This window comes from Seriola lalandi, unplaced genomic scaffold (genome assembly GCF_002814215.2).
Source record: "Seriola lalandi dorsalis isolate HSWRI2012SDOR001 ecotype SW California unplaced genomic scaffold, Sedor1 jcf7180002054071, whole genome shotgun sequence".
Lineage (NCBI taxonomy): Eukaryota > Metazoa > Chordata > Actinopteri > Carangiformes > Carangidae > Seriola > Seriola lalandi.
In genome coordinates this window covers 222,223-243,549 of record NW_019524624.1, presented here as the reverse complement: position 1 = coordinate 243,549, position 21,327 = coordinate 222,223, and the positions used below count along the sequence as shown (strand labels likewise).

The 21,327-nt window shown below is 33.0% G+C and overlaps 2 non-coding genes across 2 annotated transcripts; both read right to left on the bottom strand.

Annotated features, from left to right (window-relative positions):
* Nucleotides 1–484: 484 nt before the first annotated feature.
* LOC147819309 (small nucleolar RNA SNORD36) lies at nt 485–558 on the bottom strand. The gene has a single exon (XR_015437052.1). It is a non-coding gene; the product is annotated as a small nucleolar RNA SNORD36 (small nucleolar RNA).
* A 177-nt stretch (nt 559–735) lies between these two features.
* On the bottom strand, nt 736–809 carry LOC147819308 (small nucleolar RNA SNORD36). Its single transcript, XR_015437051.1, has one exon. It is a non-coding gene; the product is annotated as a small nucleolar RNA SNORD36 (small nucleolar RNA).
* Nucleotides 810–21,327: the final 20,518 nt, after the last annotated feature.

Here is a 21,327-nt window from a genome sequence, read left to right as displayed (position 1 = left end):
ATAAACATGTCAAAAAATGTCATAGTATAGTAAGGCTTAAAAATGTCAAAAAATGTCATAGTATAGTAAGGCAAAAAAAGGTCAAAAAACGTCATACTATATTGAGGCATAAAAATCTTAAAAAATGTCACAGTATTGTATGGAAAAAAACTGCATAGTATAGTAAGGCATAAAAATCTTAAAAAATGTCACAGTATAGTAAGGAAAAAAACTGCATAGTATAGTTAGGCATAAAAATGTCATAGTACAGTAAGGCTTAAAAATGTCAAAAAATGTCATAGTATAGTAAGGCAAAAAAAAGGACAAAAAACATCATACTATATTAAGGCATAAAAATCTTAAAAAATGTCAGTATTGTATGGAAAAAAAACTGCATAGTATAGTAAGGCATAAAAATATCAAAAATGTCATTGTATAGTAAGGCATAAAAATGTCAAAAAATGTCATTCTATAGTAAGGCATAAAAAGGTAAAAAAAGTAATCGTACAGTAAGGCATAAAAAGCTCAAAAAACGTCATAGTATAGTTAGGCATAAAAATATTAAAAACGTCATACCATAGTAAAGTATAAAAATGTCAAAAACATCATAGTATAGTAAGGCATAAAAACGTCATACTATAGTAGGCATAAAAATGTCAAAATATGGCATGGTATAGTAAGGCTTAAAAATGTCAAAAAATGTCATAGTATAGTAAGGCAAAAAAAAGGTCAAAAAAAAGGTAAAAAAAGTCATAGTACAGTAAGGCATAAAAAGCTCAAAAAACGTCATAGTATAGTTAGGCATAAAAATATTAAAAACGTCATACCATATTAAAGTATAAAAATGTCAAAAACATCATAGTATAGTAAGGCATAAAAACGTCATACTATAGTAGGCATAAAAATGTCAAAATATGGCATGGTAAAGTAAGGCATAAAAATATCAAAGGCACTATTGTATAGTAAGGAAAAAAAACTGCATAGTATAGTAAGGCATAAAAATGTCATAGTATAGTATGGAAAAAAACTGCATAGTATAGTAAGGCATAAAAATGTCAAAAAATGTCATAGTATAGTAAGGCAAAAAAAAGGTCAAAAAACATCATACTATATTAAGGCATAAAAATCTTAAAAAATGTCACAGTATTGTATGGAAAAAAAACTGCATAGTATAGTAAGGCATAAAAATATCAAAAATGTCATTGTATAGTAAGGCATAAAAATGTCAAAAAATGTCATTCTATAGTAAGGCATAAAAAGGTAAAAAACGTCATAGTATAGTTAGGCATAAAAATATTAAAAACGTCATACCATAGTAAAGTATAAAAATGTCAAAAACATCATAGTATAGTAAGGCATAAAAACGTCATACTATAGTAGTCATAAAAATGTCAAAATATGGCTTAGTATAGTAAGGCATAAAAATGTCAAAAAATTTCATAGTATAGTAAGGCTTAAAAATGTCAAAAAATGTCATAGTATAGTAAGGCAAAAAAAAGGTCAAAAAACGTCATACTATATTAAGGCATAAAAATCTTAAAAAATGTCACAGTATTGTATGGAAAAAAACTGCATAGTATAGTAAGTTATAAACATGTCAAAAAAAGTAATAGTATAGTAAGGCTCAAAAATGTCAAAAAATGTCACAGTATAGTAAGGCAAAAAAAAGGTGCAAAAATGTCATACTATATTAAGGCATAAAAATCTTAAAAAATGTCACAGTATAGTAAGGAAAAAAAACTGCATAGTATAGTAAGGCATAAAAATGTCAAAAAATGTCATACTATAGTAAGGCATAAAAATGTTAAAAAATGTCATAGTATAGTAAGGCATAAAAATATCAAAAAATATCAAAGTAATTTAAGGAAAAAAGACTTCATAGTATAGTAAGGCATAAAAATGTCAAAAAACGTCATACTATATTAAGGCATAAAAATCTTTAAAATGTGACAGTATTGTATGGAAAAAAAACTACATAGTATAGTGAGGCATAAAAATGTTAAAAAATGTCATAGTATAGTAACGCATAAATAGGTAAAAAAAAGTCATAGTATAGTAAGGCATAAAAATGTCAAAAAATTTCATAGTATAGCAAGGCAAACAAAAGGTCAAATAACGTCATACTATATTAAGGCATAAAGATCTTAAAAAATGTCATAGTATAGTAAGGCAAAAAAAAGTCAAAAAACGTCATACTATATTAAGGCATAAAAATACGAAAAATTTAATAGTATAGTAAGGCATAAAAATATCAAAAAATATCAAAGTATTATAAGGAAAAAAGACTTCATAGTATAGTAAGGCATAAAAATGTCAAAAAACGTCATAGTATAGTAAGGCATAAAAATGTCAAAAAATATCATAGTATTGTAAGGAAAAAAGACTTCATAGTATAGTAAGGCATAAAAATGTCAAAAAACGTCGTATTATAGTAAGGCATAAAAATCGTTTAAAAAGGCAAAAAAAGGTCAAAAAAGTCATACTATATTAAGGCATAAAAATGTTTAAAAATGTGACAGTATTGTATGGAAAAAAAACTACATAGTATAGTAAGGCATAAAAATGTAAAAAAATGTCATAGTATAGTAAGGCATAAAAATATAAAAAATGTCATAGTATAGTAAGGCATAAAAAGGTAAAAAAAAGTCATAGTATAGTAAGGCATAAAAATATCACAAAATATCATAGTATAGTAACGCAAAAAAATGGCAAAAAATATCATAGTATTGTAAGGAAAAAAGATTTCATAGTATAGTAAGGCATAAAAATGTCAAAAAATGTCATAGTATAGTAAGGCATAAAAAAGTGTCTTACTATGACAAGTAGTCAGAAGTCATAGTATAGTAAGGCATAAAAATGTCAGAAACTATCATATTATATAAAAGCATAAAAATGTCAAAAAATTCCATAGTATAGTAAGGCATAAAAATATAAAAAATTTCACGGTATAGTAAGGCAAACAAAAGGTCAAAAAACGTCATACTATATTAAGGCATAAAAATCTTAAAAAATGTCATAGTATAGTAAGGCATAAAAAGGTGAAAAAATGTCATAGTATAGTAAGGCATAAAAATATCAAAAATTTCATAGTATAGTAAGGCATAAAAATATCAAAAACGTCATAATATAGTAAGGCATAATAATGGTAAAAAACGTCATAGTATAGTGAGGCATAAAAATGTCATAGTATAGTGAGGTATAAAAATGTCAAAAACATCATAGTATAATAAGGCATAAAAATGTCATACTATAGTAGGCATAAAAATCTCAAAATATCATGGTACAGTAAGGCATAAAAATATCAAAGATGTCATAGTATAGTAAAGCATAAAAAATATTAAAAACTGTCATAGTATAGTAAGGCATAAAAATGTCAAAAACTGTCATAGTATAGTAAGGCATAAAAATGTCATACTATGACAAGTTTTCATAAGTCATAGTGTAGCACGGCATAAAAATGTTAAAAAATATCATAGTATAGTAAGGCATAAAAATGTTTAAAAAAAATGTCATAGCATAGGAAGGCATGGAAATGTAAAAAAAAATCACATAGTATAGCAAGGCATAAAAATGTCAAAAACTGTCATAGTATAGTAAGGCATAAAAATGTCATACTATGACAAGTTTTCATAAGTCATAGCATAGGAAGGCATAAAAATATAAAAAATGTCATAGTATAGTAAGGCAAACAAAAGGTCAAAAAACGTCATACTATATTAAGGCATAAAAATCTTAAAATATGTCATAGTATAGTAAGGCATAAAAAGGTGAAAAAATGTCATAGTATAGTAAGGCATAAAAATATCAAAAATGTCATAGTATAGTAAGGCATAAAAATATCAAAAATTTCATAGTATAGTAAGGCATAAAAATATCAAAAACGTCATAACATAGTAAGGCATAATAATGGTAAAAAACGTCATAGTATAGTAAGGCATAAAAATGTCAAAAACATCATACTATAATAAGGCATAAAAATGTCAAAAAATATCATAGTATTGTAAGGAAAAAAGACTGCATAGTATAGTAAGGCATAAAAATGTCAAAAAATGTAATTGTATAGTAAGATATAAAAACGTTAAAGAATATTAAGGCATGATATGGGGCTTGAACCACATCTTCTCGATTGAAAGACATGTGTCGAAACCACTACACTACCATGTTGAACATTCCACTTTCATATTTAACTTGCTACTTAAATGTCAAAAACACCATAGTATAGTAATGCATAGAAGCATCATAGTATGGTGAGGAAAAAAAAAACAAAACGTAATGGTATAGTAAGCTATTAAAATGTCAAAAAACGTTATAGTATAATGAGGCATAAAAATGGCAATGCATGTCATAGTATAGTAAGGCATAAAAAATTTCATAGTATAGAAGGCATAAAAATGTCAAAATATGTCATGTTAAAGTTAGGCATAAAAATATCAAAAACGTCATTGTATAGTAAGGAAATAAAAACTGCATAGTATAGTAAGGCATAAAAAGGTAAAAAAACCGTCATACTATAGTAAGGCATAAAAATGTCAAAAAACTTAATTGTATAGTAAGTTATAAAAACTTCAAAGAATATTAAGGTATAAAATGGGACTTGAACCACATTTTCCCGATTGAAAGACAAGTGTCCAAACCACTACACTACAAGTCAAACATTCAGTTTTTACATTTAGTTTGCTATATAAATGTCAAAATCATCATAGTATGGTAATACATAGATGCCTCATGGTCTGTTGAGGCAAAAAAAAACCGTAGTGGTATAGTAAGCTACAAAAATGTCAAAAAAACGTCATAGCATAATGAGGCATAAAAATGGCAATGAATGTCATACTATAGTAAGGCATAAAAATGTCAAAAAATGTCATAGTATAGTAAGGCATAAAAATGTCAAAAAATGTCATATTAAAGTAAGGCATAAAAATATCAAAAAATTTCATAGTATAGTAAGGCATAAAATGTCATAAACGTCATGGTATAGTAAGGCAAAAAAAAAAAATCAAAAAAAACTCATAGTATAGTAAGGTATAAAGACGTCAAAGAATAGTAAGGCATGAAATGGTCAAAGTGGGACTTCAACCGACAACCTTCTGATTGAAAGACATGTGTCCTAACCACTAGACTACCATGATGAACCACTCAATACCTTTATCTAGTTGGGCATTTAAAAATCAAAAACACCATAGTATAGTAAGGCATAGAAGCATCATAGTATACTGAGGCAAAAAAAAAAGTAATTGTATAGTAAGCTATAAAAATGTCAAAAAACGTATTGGTATAGTAATGCAACAAAAATCAAAACAACGTCATATTATAGTAAGGTATAAAAAGGTCAAAAACCGTCATGGTATAATAAGGCATAAAAATGTCATATTATGACAAGTAGTCAGAAGTCATAATATAGTAAGGCATAAAAATGTCAAAAAAATGTCATAGTATAGTAAGGGATAAAAATGTTAAAGAATGTCTTTGTAAAGTAAGGTATAAAAATGTGAAAAAAATGACAACATAGTAATGCATAAAAATGTCATACATTGAAAAGTACTCAGAAGTCATAGCATAGTAAGGCATAAAAAGGTCAAAAAATGTCATAGTATAGAAAGGCATAAAAAGATCAAAAAACGTCATAGTATAGTAAGTATAAAAATGTTAAAAATTGTCATAGTATAGTAAGGCAGGAAAATGTCAAAAAATGTCATAGTATAGTAAGGCATAAAAAGTTAAAAAAATCTCATAGTATAGCAAGGCATAAAAATGTCAAAAACATCATAGTATAGTAAGGAAAAAAAACTGCATACTAAAGTAAGGCATAAGAATGTCAAAAAAACTCATACTATAGCAAGGCATAAAAATGTCAAAAAATGTCAAAGTATAGTAAGGCAAAAAAATATCAAAAACGTCATAATATAGTAAGGAATACAAATTTCTAAACATGTCATAGTATAGTAAGGCCCAACAATTTCAAAAAGTGTCATAGTATAGTAAAGCATAAAAATGTCAAAACATCATAGTATAGTAAGGCATAAAAATGTCAAAAAAATCTCATAGTATAGTAAGGCATAAAAATGTCATACTATGACAAGTAGTCAGCAGTCATAGTATAGTAAGGAATAAAAATTTCAAAAAATCTCATAGTATAGCAAGGCAAAAAAAAATCAAAACAACGTCATATTATAGTAAGGTATAGAGATGTAAAAAAAACATCATAGTAAGGCATAAAAAACTGCATAGTATAGTAAGGCATAAAAATGTTAAAAAAAACATCATAGTATAGTAAGGCATAAAAATTTCAAAAAATATCATGGTATAGTAAGGCATAAAAAGGTAAAAAAATATCATACCATAGTAAGGCATAAAAATGTCAAAAACGTCATAATATAGTAAGGCATGAAAATGTAAAAAAATGTCATAGTATAGTAAGGCAGGAAAATGTCAAAAAATGTCATAGTATAGTAAGGCATAAAAAGTTAAAAAAAATCTCATAGTATAGCAAGGCATAAAAATGTCAAAAACATCATAGTATAGTAAGGAAAAAAACTGCATACTAAAGTAAGGCATAAGAATGTCAAAAAAACTCATACTATAGCAAGGCATAAAAATGTCAAAAACATTTCATAGTATAGAAAGGCATTAAAAGATCAATAAACGTCACAGTATAGTAGGCATAAAAATGTTAAAAATTGTCATAGTATAGTAAGGCATTAAATGGTCAAAAAATCTCATAGTATAGCAAGGCATAAAAATGTCAAAAAAATATCATGGTATAGTAAGGCAAAAAAAATCAAAACAACATCATATTATTGTAAGGTATAAAAATGTCAAAAACCGTCATACTATAGTAAGACATAAAAATGTCAAAAAATGTCATAGTATAGTAAGGCATAAAAATAAAAAAAAATGTCATAGTATAGAAAGGCATTAAAAGATCAATAAATGTCATAGTATAGTAGGCATAAAAATTTTAAAAATTGTCATAGTATAGTAAGGCATAAAAAGATCAATAAACGTCATAGTATAGTAAGCATAAAAATGTTAAAAATTGTCATAGTATAGTAAGGCATAAAAATGTAAAAAAACATCATAGTATAGTAAGGCATGAAAATTTCAAAAAATGTCATAGTATAGTAGGCATAAAAAATCAAAACAACATCATATTATTGTAAGGTACAAAAATGTCAAAAACCGTCATACTATAGTAAGACATAAAAATGTCAAAAAATTTCATAGTATAGTAAGGCATAAAAATTTCAAAAAAAGTCATAGTATAGAAAGGCATTAAAAGATCAATAAACGTCATAGTATAGTAGGCATAAAAATGTTAAAAATTGTCATAGTATAGTAAGGCATGAAAAGGTCAAAAAATGTCATAGTATAGTAAGGCATAAAAAGGTAAAAATGTCATAGTATAGTAAGACATAAAAAGGTCAAAAAATGTCATAATATTGTAAGGCATAAAAATGTCATACTATGACAAGTAGTCAGAAGTCATAGTATAGTAAGGATTAAAAATTTCAAAAAATGTCATAGTATAGTAAGGCATAAAAAATCAAAACAACGTCATATTATAGTAAGGTATAAAAATGTCAAAAGCCATCATAGTACAGTAAGGCATAAAAATGTCAAAAACATCATAGTATAGTAAGGAAAAAAAATTGCATACTATAGTAAGGCATAAAAATTTCAAGAAAATGTCATAGTATAGTAAGGCGTAAAAACGTCAAAAAATCTCATAGTATAGCGAGGCATAAAAATGTCAAAAAAATTTCATAGTATAGTAAGGCATTCAAAGGTAAAAAAATCTCATAGTATAGCAAGGCATAAAAATGTCAAAAAAATGTCATCATATAGTAAGGCAAAAAAAATCAAAACAACATCATATTATTGTAAGGTATAAAAATGTCAAAAACCGTCATACTATAGTAAGACATAAAAATGTCAAAAAATGTCCTAGTATACAAAGGCATTAAAAGATCAATAAACGTCATAGTATAATAAGGCACAAAAATTTCTAAATATGTCATTGTATATTAAGACATAAAAATGTCAAAAAATGTCATAATATTGTAAGGCATAAAAATGTTAAAAACATCATAGTATAATAAGGCATGAAAAGGTCAAAAAACATCATACTACAGTAAGCATAAAAATTAAAAAAAATGTCAAAGTATAGTAAGGCATAAATAGGTAAAAAAATGTCATAGTATAGTAAGGCATAAAAATGTCATACTATGATAAGTTGTCAAAAGTCATAGTATAGTAAGGCATAAATAGGTAAAAAAATCGTCATAGTATAGTAAGGTATAAATGTATCAAAAACGTCATAGTATAGTAAGGCATAAAAATATCAAAAAGTCATAGTATTGTAAGGTATAAAAACTTCAAAAAATTGCATAGTATAGTAAGGCATAAAAATGTCATACTATGAAACGTAGTAGTCAAAAGTCATAGTATGGTAAGTCATAAAAATGTTTAAAAATGTCATAATATAGAAAGGCATAAAAAGGTCAAAAAATGTCATAGTATTATTGGCACAAAAATATCAAAAACGTCATATTATAGTAAGGTAAAAGTAACATCAAAACATGTCAAAGTATAGTAAGGCACAAAAATGTCAAAATATGTCGCAATATAGTAAGGCATAAAAATGTCATAGTAATGTAAGAAGTCATAGTATAGAAAGTTATAAAAATGTGAAACAATGTCATAGTATAGTTTACTACAAAAAGAGTATATAATATGACATAAAATATGTCATAGTATATGATATATGTAACAGTAAGGCATAAAAATGTCAAATAACATATTGTCTTTGGCTTGCAGGAGGTAGCTGGAACCAATGTAGGCATAGGGAAAATATTTAAATTTCACACAGAAAAGGGCCATGCCCAGGATTCAAACCAACAACCTTCTCAGTTTGAGGCAACAGTTCTAACCACTGTACTACTCTGTTATAACATCACAATGTTATAGTACAGTAATACATAAAATCGTCATATTATCTTCAGTCATTAAAATGTCTTGATATAGTAAGTCAAAAAATTTCAAAAACTGTCATATTTTATAAAGGCATAATAGTGTCAAACAACGTCATACTATAGCAACGCAGAAAAATATCATTTTATTGTAAGGCATCATTGTTCAGCATCATTAAAAACCTCAATTTGTGGCTGATATTGCTTATTAGTGTATATTTCTGCTGCTGCTGATGATTAACCAAACATATACATACACCATACCAAAGTCATCACATGGATATGGATACATGGACATATTTCCAGTGCAGATGTAACAGCATTTAGCAGTGTTTCAGGGGTCTAAAATATCAACAGAAGGGGGCAGGGTTTGGTGTCGGCACTTTCAAATGAAAGATCACAAAAAACATTCAGGGGAAGCAGGGGGAAAACCTATTTTAGGTCACTGATTTAAACCCCAACTGGAGAGGCCGCTCAGAGGCGGTGGTGCGAAATGGCTAGAAATGATGTTTATATACAACTGATTTGCAACAGAAAATAGGTTTTGAGGGAAACATATCTGGCCAGTGTTTACTGACAACATATTTAATTTGTTTATCCAAATAAAATATCCAATCTCACAGTAAAATAACTGCTGTTAGTGTCTGCAACATTATTAAACTTTTTTATGGTTATGTTTAGACTCTTGCAGCACTTGGTTAAGGTTAGGGAAACATGATCAACTGAAATAGGAGGCACCTGATCTAAATTTTAAGTGTCATAGCAAAGAGTCTGAATACTTATGCTCTAAGGTCATGATTTGAAGCTCCCTTCTCTCCCTTCTAATCTGCTGCTTAATTGTCTGTAAGTTTATTTCAAAAGGAGCAGAAGAAATTGCCTCCTAAACTCTGTGATTACCACCAGTTTACATCGTTATTTTTGGAAACTATAGATCCATAAAATAATAATTAACGTTTCATTTCCCAACATAATGGTCCACAAGCTGTTTCTAAGCCCTCTCCATGCTGAGCTACTGTTGTTGGAGATCTAGTCAATACTGATAAAAAAAAATGAAATAAAATAATTTCTTTTAAATACAGAAGAACTCCCCCAAGGTTGCAAAAACTCCAAAATTGTAAAAATACAGAGGACATGGCCACAGAGCCCTTACACACATATTTTGTGTTGTGGAAACAGCCACCATCATGCTCATCAACGATTTTATTACACTCTATGTCCACATACCCACCTTTGAGTAAAAACAACAGGTTCATACAAATCATGTGTCTCATTTATTCTGGGCCATGCAGAAAATCACAGACTGAGGTAAAAGTCAATAATGCAGGTGGAACAAAATGGGAAAAGGGGGTGTACCAGAAAATTAACACTCTCTTGGGAAAAAGCTTCTGAAAAAGACCAAACATCACAGACTGTTCTGATGTGAGTGTGAGACTGAGATTGATAAAAAACCCCTCTGTTCTCCTTGTGTCCTTTTTTTTATATTATTAGTCATCTATGTCATCTGGTGTTTTAACATCAAACAATCACAGGACAACAATGGAAATTAAATGAGGACAGCGTTTGTTTGCTGATGCTTGTGACATGGTGATAGGTTTGGGTTGGACACTCCAATTTGCTTTTATTGCTTTTTGCAGTACACACATTAGACTTTGGTCAGAAGTGCATTGCATATAAAAGCAGAACCACACAATTGGAGGTGGGTAAATAAAGTGTCAAGAGTATGACAGTTCTGAGACGCAGCAGGAACAAGCTGAAAGGTGATTGCACAGTCATTTACATGGACTTACACTGGTTCATTGGTTGTTCATAAATTAATTAGTCTTTTATCACAACTGAGCAAAATAGAGTTTCTGTTGCTGATTATGAATTCAATAAAAATGCTCAATGATGTGTGTTTACTGTCTGTGTTTGTTCGTGTATTATTTCCAAGCTAGACATATATAAAAACAAAATCACTTCATGGTATGAGATTGTCAGATCACTGAAACTTCACTATAATGTATTTTTTAATATATAAAGACATTTCTCACATGTACAGTCTTTTTCATAACAAAGAATATCAGACATAAAAAAACATATATTAACTTGCAGTGTAAATTGTCAAGGTAAAATAAGATTAGCATAGCACACTGTTGTGGCTTGATATTCTGACATTGTTTAAATTATTTTTTTCCCTTCATCATAGATGTATGGAAAGCACTGTATGCAGAGTTCATCAGTGAAGTTATGAGGCAGAGATAGCTGTGTAGTTTCAATGATCAATGCAAACAATTGCAGTTTTTGGAAACAAAGGGGCAATGAAAAGGCATGATGTAAAAATGTCAGCTGAAGAGGATAACCCAAAACATTTCAAAATGTCAAGAAAAATACTCCTACAAACAACATCTTGCTCTGATTGAACCACTGCTATGAAAAGCTTGTTCCTTTATTTTCTGGTCATTTCTGTGATAAGAATTTTTTCGTGGCCCGAGGGCCTGTGACATACAGTAACTGACAAATGCAATATTTTCCATCATCTTTTTAACACCGTATGTCATGCTATAGCTGACAGATTCTAGTGTCAGACACAGCACGTCGATATTACGGCCTCTGTGTAGGAGACTCTAAATGTCACAGTAAAATTTCAGCCATACATCAATATGAGCACATGGCTGTTTTCCCTGGTTGTGAGAAAACAGCCATGTGAGATGAAAGCTTTTCACGTCATAGACAGCGGCAGCCAGTCACTACCTTGAGAATGAGTAAAGTTAATGCCCTAGAACACTGTCTGTACGGTGTGCACCTTACCTCTGAGAGTCAAGTTTTCTCCATACCACAAGGAGACATTTATAGAGGGCTCAACCTAATAAAGCCTGAGCTGTGAGGACTGCCATTTCTCAGCTGCGGAGTATTTCATTACCACAGGATGGTTTATCTACCCTCGTCATCACTCATATGCGTGAGAACCAAAGCTGCCAGTGGGCGCATAATCAGAGCAATTGAGAAGAATATTGAAAGAACAACAGAAGGCAAGCATTTTATTGATGCATCAAGTCTTTTCTTGAAATGACTGCTATTATTTAACCATAGAAATTAATCAATAATGCTTTGACATCCATCATTGCAGGGTTTTATTGTGTTTGAATAATGGCCTCTGAAACTCCTTGACGATTTAAAAGAAATGATGGCGCACTTTTGATGGGACTATATGAAACTGGGCTTTCAATAAGTCGGAAACAAGCTTCTCTCATCCGAGTTAAACTTACAAAGTTTATAAGGGTCATGTTCCGCCCCTCACTTTAATCTTCCGTCAACAGTTTTATGACAACTTGATGGCCTGTTTTGCATAAATATTCACTTTTTTGTCTTACTTTTCAAAGCCTGCTGGGTGATGACACCTCAGAGTTAACCTGGATCCATCTCTATTCTGTTCAAATGGGTCTTGTTGTGATGCTCTCTCATCCTCTGCATCCTCATCCTCTCCTTCTAATGCTGGCAGACTCAGCCCTGGGAATTTCTCAGAGGCAGCTTGTAGGCTAATTACCCTTATCAAAATCATGACCTGCTTAATGATGGCTGTCTTTAATCGCCTGCACCCTAGCTCGCAGCTACTGACATTTAGTACAATTAATTAATGCAAAGACAACAGGGAATTGGTATCTGCTCCGCTTGGCTAAGATGGCAGCTTTCATTATGTAACACGGTCAGGGGAGGCCTCAGAAAGGGGGGAGGGTTGGCAGATGATATATCACTATCAGAGGCTCGGCTGAAGCAATGGAGATGCTCAAAAGCTTGTTAGTTTGACAGGAAGGTAACACTGGAGGAGTTTCCATGGGAAAACTGTGTTTGGTGTTTTATCTGATTATCTTGCAACATTTTGCTCAAGCTTTATCCACACAATAGTGATGATCTCCAAATGACCATCCTCTAAATGAATTTTCAATTATAGCTTAGTAACCATTAGTCCCACCGATACTAGGATCGGAATGGTTATTTCAAAACACAAGAGCAAAGTTGTATGATAATAATAACAATAATAGTAATAATAATAATATAGATTTTATTTGATTTAACATTTCAGCACCCCTCACCCTGAGCACACAGCCAAGAGAATGCAGGAGTGTCTTAGGAACAACTCTCTGAATGTTCTTAAGTGGCCCAGCCAAAGCCCTGACTTAAGCCCAATCGAACATCCCTGGGGAGACCTGAAAATGGGCGTCCACTGACGTTCCACTTCCAACCTGACAGAGTTTGGGAGGATCTGCAGAGAAGAATGGCAGAAAATCCCCAAATCCAGGTGTGTAAAGCTTGTCGCCTCATACCCAATCCCCATACCTCGTACCCAAGAAGACTGGATGCTGTAATTGCTGCCAAAGGTGCTTCAACTAAGTGCTATTGAGTGCAGACTGATGAGTGAAAAAAATGATCAAATCTAAACGATTTTAGAAGAAGACATAACAAAATGTGACAAATGTGAAGGGGTCCTAATTCTTTCTGAATGTGCTGTATGTGAAACTAAAGGCTGTCTATGTCAAGAATCATTAGGAATTTCAAGTAATAAATCTGCCACTCTGCTCATTGTAAACTGAATATATAAAGAGTGCAATGGTCAGAGATATAGTGCTTTGAAAATCCTCCTCCGATCTGAAGCTGATCCAAGAATAAAGACAAGTGAGGAAAGACATGAAATGTCTGTTGAGGAACTGAAGCAGGAAAAGTCATTTTAATTCAACATTTGAGCAATTCATATGGGTTACAGGAGAGAGCAGATATGAGTGAATAGCTATGATTCACTGGGGAAATTAGTGTGACTCCTCCACTTTAACATTACAACCACAGCCCTGACACTGATGCACTGTAGGAATCTGTTCAGAAAACTAAGAAATAAACTTTCACATTAACAAAACAGCAGCTGAAAACCCTCCAACACCCAATTAAATGATTGTAGACTTTTTCATGTTGAACAGGTGTAATTAGTGATTAATGCTTCACCGCTTTTCTGTTTGTTTCACTGTGTTCTGGCTGTGTTTGCTCCTGCTGCTCTCCATCTGTCAAAAACAAACATGTTTTCCCCTCAGGTGTAAGTGGCCTCTCAGGTTATTTGTGTTTGTGGTAGCCATCTTCTGCTGCTGCCTTTATTCTGCTTTTTCCTGTTGTCCTGCTTATATTCGTGCTGCCGATCTACTTTTTTTTGCCAGTTGCTTGCCTCGTTGCATCATCTGCCTGTTATGTTCTGTCTACACCACAGTCCCCTTCTCCCTTAGCTTAGCGTTTTATTGGTCTTTTATTTGAATCCCAACATGCTGCCCGCTGTGGGGAAGCCCTTTACCGCCCCGGGCCGTCTTTGTCAAATAACAATTAGTTTTTTAATCTATTTCCCTGTATGCTTGAAAGTTTTTAAATGTTTTACAATGAAAAGAACTGCTGAATTCACGTCTGCCTCTTGTCTGTGGACAGGTTTTTTTCACCCACTCAAATGCACTATCAGAGCTTCTTTTCTGCAGTTCGTAGCTACAAATTCAACCTAGATGCTGCTAAAGTTTTTACCAAAAGGAAGATGCAATCATCTGCCATGCTACATCTTGTATTTTTCCGAGCTCTTGTAGTCTCGCACAGCTAACCAACGAAGAAGCAGCCTGTCCTGCATATATTCCACAGGAGAGGGAGACCATCCTGGTTTGAATGTTTCAGTAACACAAAACTCATATTTGCTAAAATCACTGGTTGTCGAATGATTTCTTGCCATGGCTGAAAATTAAGGCGAAATGAGGGCACAGTCTAAATTTTTATAAAAATAAAAACAATCCATGCACTGCACAATATAATGCAGCAAGAACAAGGTGAAGAATTAAACCTGAGCGATGGATACAAACTGTATAGTTACAGGGCACAATTCTTTCAAATCAATACACCAAACAAAAACATAAAAACAAACCACAGATACAGCATACTGTGTGTAGGTATAGATGTTGAGCTGTTTGTTGTAAATCCCAGGAAGACAGATGGCTTATAAACAAACAAGAAAAAAAGAAACAGGACTACAAGTAAAAAACCCAGCTGGCTGCATCCAGCTGCATCAGTCGTGGCTTGATGGTGGCTATCAGGTCAATCTAAATGGGTTATCTCTTTGGGATGAATTTGCAAAATACATTTCATAGCAATCTGCCATCTACAGAAAGCTACAAATTGTTGCAAAGTTAAAGCTACACAAATCCTTATTTTTATATTAACAATGGCTCAATTTACTGTTTGTAAAAGGAGTTTGTCGCAGGGACAAACAGGCAGTTGATGATACACTACCTGGAGACCATGAATGTCCACAATAGTTTTTACTACATTTCAGCAGCAGCAGCAGCAGCAGCAGCAGAGATACCAAAGTATAGGGCATAACTTCCTGACCAACTGGACAGATTGAGTGACTGATCAGCACTGCCCCGTCGCTACCAGGACAAAAACAAACAAGAAAACTAAAGCGTGATATGATGCAGAATGGCAGATTTAAAAAAACAAACAGCACTAAACATGATGATAACAATAACATGTAAAGCTTCATCATATCTGCTCTGTATCTGATAACATGAGAAGAAAAGAGGAAAATGTTATCCAGGGTTGTCCATGATGTTTTGCTCCAATATTGTTTTCTTTGATGATACCCCCTTCACAACTTACCTGCCTTAAGAGCTCTCCAAAGATGATGGGAAAAAAACAAAACAAACATGATCAGGCCTAAATGAGTCTATCTCTCTCCACTGTTGTTTCTCTTGATGTTGTTATTTCACCAGCAGCCAAAACAGACACATTTTTGCCAAAATCAAGACTTCCAGGAGAACTGCAGCAATGAGCCCACTAACATTTAAGGATGAAATCTTGGATTTGAATGGGAGAATATAAACAATTGCAGTCCAACACTTTTTTCATTTCTTGTTTTCTATTTTTTTGTGGATTGCTTTTGCCAGTCGGGAGGCTGTTTCACACTGAGGTGTTGTTTTCTTTGATTTTACTGGCTTGTGGCCAATAATAAGAGTCAGATATTATATTTTAGGAGTTGGCGGAGACAAAAGGACAGCTACCAGCTACATGAATATTGAACCTACATTCGTCAGGTGGCCAAAATGACATTTCTACTGGGATTATAATATTGCTTTGTTTCTGCTGGAGGACCACATAGGAAATTGTTTACTTGCACATTAGTTGTAACAACTTGATATGCTAAAAGCTAATAGCTGTGATTTTGTATTGGAAACTTTCTGCTCCCTAGTGGTGACAGATTTACTAATGCAGCTGTAACAACCAAAAGCAATTTGTGTCTACATGATTTAGCTAACAATGTGAAAGCATGCCCTTGGAAACTTGCCCGTCACAGCCACCCACATGTGTTACTGGCATTGAAACAATGTTTGTTTTCTTTTTCAGCATGCAGAACTTCATGCCGGTCAGCAACAGTAATTATTAAATTACCCAGGGATACATTTTTCCACACCAGTATTCAGAAGTTATCTTAATTAATTCAGTCAGTCTAAACTTCATGCTGCATCTGTACATGATGTCTTTGCATCAAGTTCGTGTGTGTCAGAAATTCCACAATGTTTAGTCTGTACTGAATCAGATGGATGGAGCTTGATATGTCCACTATGGTCTTACTGAGGATTGCTGGCAGCATCAGAGGAGACATCCAACTGCCTTTTAATTATGTCAATACATCTGCCTTTGTACTTTGGCAGGCACTTCCTCTCTGTTTTCATCACTGTTGTTGGCTACTCTCTGTCTCTCTTTCCTCTGACGCTCTTTTCAAAATTTCAAATGGTTGTAAAACATTTCTTATCAGATGTTGACACATTCAGTCAGTTGGTCGAGCACAAATGTGACATCAGTTCCACTAGAAACATGACTTATATGACGCCGCAGAACCTCGCTGAAACTACAACAAACTCGGCACGCTGATGGAGACAGAAGCGTTAAATTGTGAATCAAAGCGTATTGTTGAAAAATCAATACATGTCTACACTTAAAGATCAGGGAGAACATGTAAACATCTCTGCTGGTAGACCAATAATGAATTCAAGTCAGGGATGAAGTTTTTTGTTCTGAAATTTGTCTAAAGGAGAAGAAAAGACACAGTTAAACTGTCGAACTTATTTCAAAAACAAAACAGCAGTCAATCTGTCTGCTCGCTGAGGACACTTTAACAAAAAAGTTGCATCTACATTTTCAAAGCAACACACATAAAAGAACTACTTTAAAATACAGTCACATTTCAAAATAAGAATGGAGATTAAACTTATAATGATATATAATCAAGGTTATGAATTTTACTTTTCAATAACAAATAACCAAGTTTTATATTTCTAAAAAAACCACATAGCATTTTGTTTTTGTTTTTTTTATATTGCTGATAAAAAAAGAAAAAAGCTGGCTTCTGAATCAGGCTGGCGGAGAACCCCATTGTGACCAGTGAGTAGGTCAGCGCAATGGGTCTGCAGAGAAAAGCTTTTTTCCCAGAATGCCTGGAATCGATCTCGGAGAGGAGGGAGGGGCAGAGCAGAGCAGTGGAGGGATCACTCAGACTGGGAGAGCAGGTGGGGTGGGAAACAAAGGTTCATCATGTTTTCATAAACCCAGAGAGCAAACTGAGCATGAATGCCCTCACTTATCGGCGGGTGGCTCTGCTCTCACTCTGTGGGCTCTGCAGAACACCAAATGAGCTTGCTGTGGTCTGAAAAGCCTCGTGTCTCACAGAGGAGACAATCAGAGGAGAGCTTCTTAGACAATGCAGGGTTATCGTGAGCTGTGGGTTGCTCAGGTAGAGGATACAAAGAACATGTCTGGACTAACGATTGTGCAGTTGAACAAAATTTTTAAGTGTTTGGAAAGCTCTGATGGAGAAAAAGTGGAAGAAAAGGGGAACAGGAAGAGTAAGTTTGAGAAAACTTTCTAGGGATTGCTGTTAGTTATTATTTCATATATCAGGTTTTAGATTAATGAGGCCATGTATGCAATGTGGGCAGTTTGGATAGTGTAATAGCCGACATATTTAATTAAAGGTTTAATAGTTTGACATTTTGGGAAATTATTATTGTCTTGGCAAGAGGTAGATGAGAACATTAAATATAAGGCTATAGCCAGTATCTTGTTAGCTTAGCTTAGCATGTGGACTGAAATACCAGTAACTTCAAAGAATCTCTGCTGTTTGTAAGGCAACTGGTCCCATCCAAGAAATTGCCTGGCACATACAAACGGCAAATTGTCACTTTAAGGCTTCAACTCTTGTATCGAACAGGTGCAGGTCGATGGATTGTGTTACCTTTGGAATGGGCCAGGCTTACCGTTTCCCACTATTTCAAAGAGGAAATATTTACTAACCCAGGGACTTTGAGCATGTGTACCTCATTAACTATACTGTACCACACAACTGTCAAAGCTGTAGTTTGTCCTTGAAATATTATTTTAGAAAAGTGGATGTGTAAATGAAAATTCTGCAGCCGGTTAAACAAGCAGCTTAGACCTGCAAAACTGAGGCTCCAACTGTAAATAAAAGTAGAAATAGGCTTTCACAAAGACAGCATGGAGTGCACATAATCATGCTAATGTTACGACTGAACATCCACCAATAGTGATCCAAATCACTGAAACAAGACGCCAAAATGCCTGCAGGTGACATATTTACTTTCTCTGTGAGTTCACATGTTAATAACCTCAGTTCAGCTCAAAGGTGGTCATAGACTCCTCTGCAAACACACTGGACATATTGAAATGCTTGAAGGATATCTGGACATACAGAAGATGATGTATGGTTAACGCTGTTCTTTGACCTCAAAGATGTGAACTTTTATGTGTAAATGTAAGAAACTATGAGATACAGAAACTAAGAAAAAAATATAATTTCATGATTAATTATGCACAGTTGTATGTTTGTAATTACATTTCATTTATGGCAAGGCATTTTTGGGAATAATAACTAAAAATAATTAACAGCATTATAAGCCATTCAGGTATCACACAAAATGTAAAGTTATATTTTATAATAATTGAACTAATTTGACGAAATATGCCTTCACAAACCACAGGAATCTATCAAAATAAATATTTGCATATTTTCATCCCCTTGAATGTTACACATTAAAAATTCTTTGAGGGAGGGATAACACAGAGAGGGATACCATCACACACTAACATACACTCACACACACACACACACACACACACACACACACACATCTCTGCAGCAGAGAGGCCATCTACGCGTTCACTGAGAAGGCGTCATGTAACTTAATATTTTGCTTGTGATGCTACGCCTCTCACTGGCTGAAGTACGGCAAAATGGAGGATTCACCTCCGATGTCACGTAGGTATACATGAATTTAAGAAACATACACTGCATGTGGGATGAATATAGACATATCGACTGTGGGGGAAGAAAATGTTGTTTACTCACTCTTCTACACTTCTACACAGGATGCATTGGTTTCTCCTTTTCAAATTTTTGCATAATGATGCATGATTTTTTAAATATTTCTCTCTTGCTGCAATTTATTAATCTGGAGTCAGTTTTCTGGATGTTTGGATGGAACAAAAGTGAAGTATGAATCGTTTTATTGTTTTGTTAAAAATTTGTTGAACGGTTTTGTTTTCCTCTGCCTCTGTCATCTTTCTCTCTTATCAGTGCTGTTGAGTACACTTGAACACTCTTTGTTTTCAGCTCATGCATTTTTAATTCACCTGTGGTGAACCTGAGAGAGAACATTGACTGAATTACAACACATAAAAAAATTTGGTAAAACATCAAAACATTCATACTCACATGCAGTGGATTGACCTTGCATTAGGAGTCCATGCGCTCACTAAAACTGAGCAGTAATGAGTTGAGTGGACATGCGTTGACTGCAGTATTATCGTCAGAATGCAGCAGCTGACACCTTGGCACATCGGTCAATGTTCAGATTTACATAAGACTGTTAAAATTCAATTGACTATGAAATCTTTTAATATTTCACAGTATTTTCAAAACATTATCAGAGCCAATATAATAATTTAAACAAGTTCACCCTTTCTCATATCAAATGCTATATGTGTTGCCGAAGTGGGTCAATACAGCAGTATTAACCAACAATACATAGTACGCAGCCAAGTGGAATTAACATGATGATTGATGATCACGACTGATGACTGATTTCAGATAACCTTATCTCATCCTAACAGCTGTGAATTCACATTTGTTTCTAGATCTTGATGTCCTCAGTGCTGACATTGCAAATTTAAAACCTTTCTTACTTCATTGTGATTTATTGTCTCTAGTTTGATTAAATGTATTCAGTCTGGAGCTTTTAATTTAAGTTCTTCATTGCATATTTATTCTCATGTGACAGCAGCACTTATATAAATTTATATCTTCATAATGGATCAAATATGACTGCAGTTCCCTTCAACTCTGAGGAACATCTTTCAGCTCATTGTTTTGGTTTTATGAGCCATAGCTTAACTGTTTAAAAAAAAACAAACATTAATGCTGTTTTAAATGTTGCCATGCTCATTTTAGAGCACGCTCTGATGTTACCACGACACTCTGTACTCAAACTGTATTATTTGTCTTCTTGATTATTTGTATTTGTATGTGTTTTTGTTGCTTTTTATGATTTATAATTGCAGTCACTTTGTGTTTCTCGATGAATTCTGGTTAAAGATGGTTAAAATAAGATGCTGTTTGTGATGCTTTCTGTATCTGAATGCCAGAAATACATGTTTACATATACCATATTTTAATGCTGTCAGGAGACAATGTGGACTGGTGTTTGATAGGGATTAAAGGATGTCAGAAAGTATCAGCTTCTGTCCCCAATAATCACTTGTCAAACGTGTGCCTGGTCATTTGATCTATGAATAAAATTTTGGTTGGTGTTTGAAGCATCGACTGTATTTTTAGAAGTCTGAATAAAGATAAGAATGAACCAGTGTTGTTAGCTGCAAAGCATTTGTTTAGCCACACTGATTGAAGATGAAAGATAGAAAACAGAAACAAAAAATAAAGAACTTTTCAAAATTAAAATGGTGCCAGAGTTTGTCCTCGATTGCCAGACTGAGTGCAAGATTTTCTACAAGCATCAATTTTAAGATATTTTCAAATAGTACAGGGAACATTTGAAGGGCGGTAATCGAGTTTTTGTCACATCAGCAGGGAATCACATCTACAAATTTAACTGGCCTTTGATGGCAAATGTAAACAGCTTGATAGTGAGTCTGAAAACAGCTGTAAAAGAAATGAATGGACTTCTGGTGAGATCGTCATCGTGTCGCCCACAGCATGATTTCACAGCAAGTTTCCTGTGTTTATAAAAATAGAGGAACATGAGGACTATAAAATGCAAAACAATGTATAACAGCTAAAATCTGGGTTATACTATAAAAG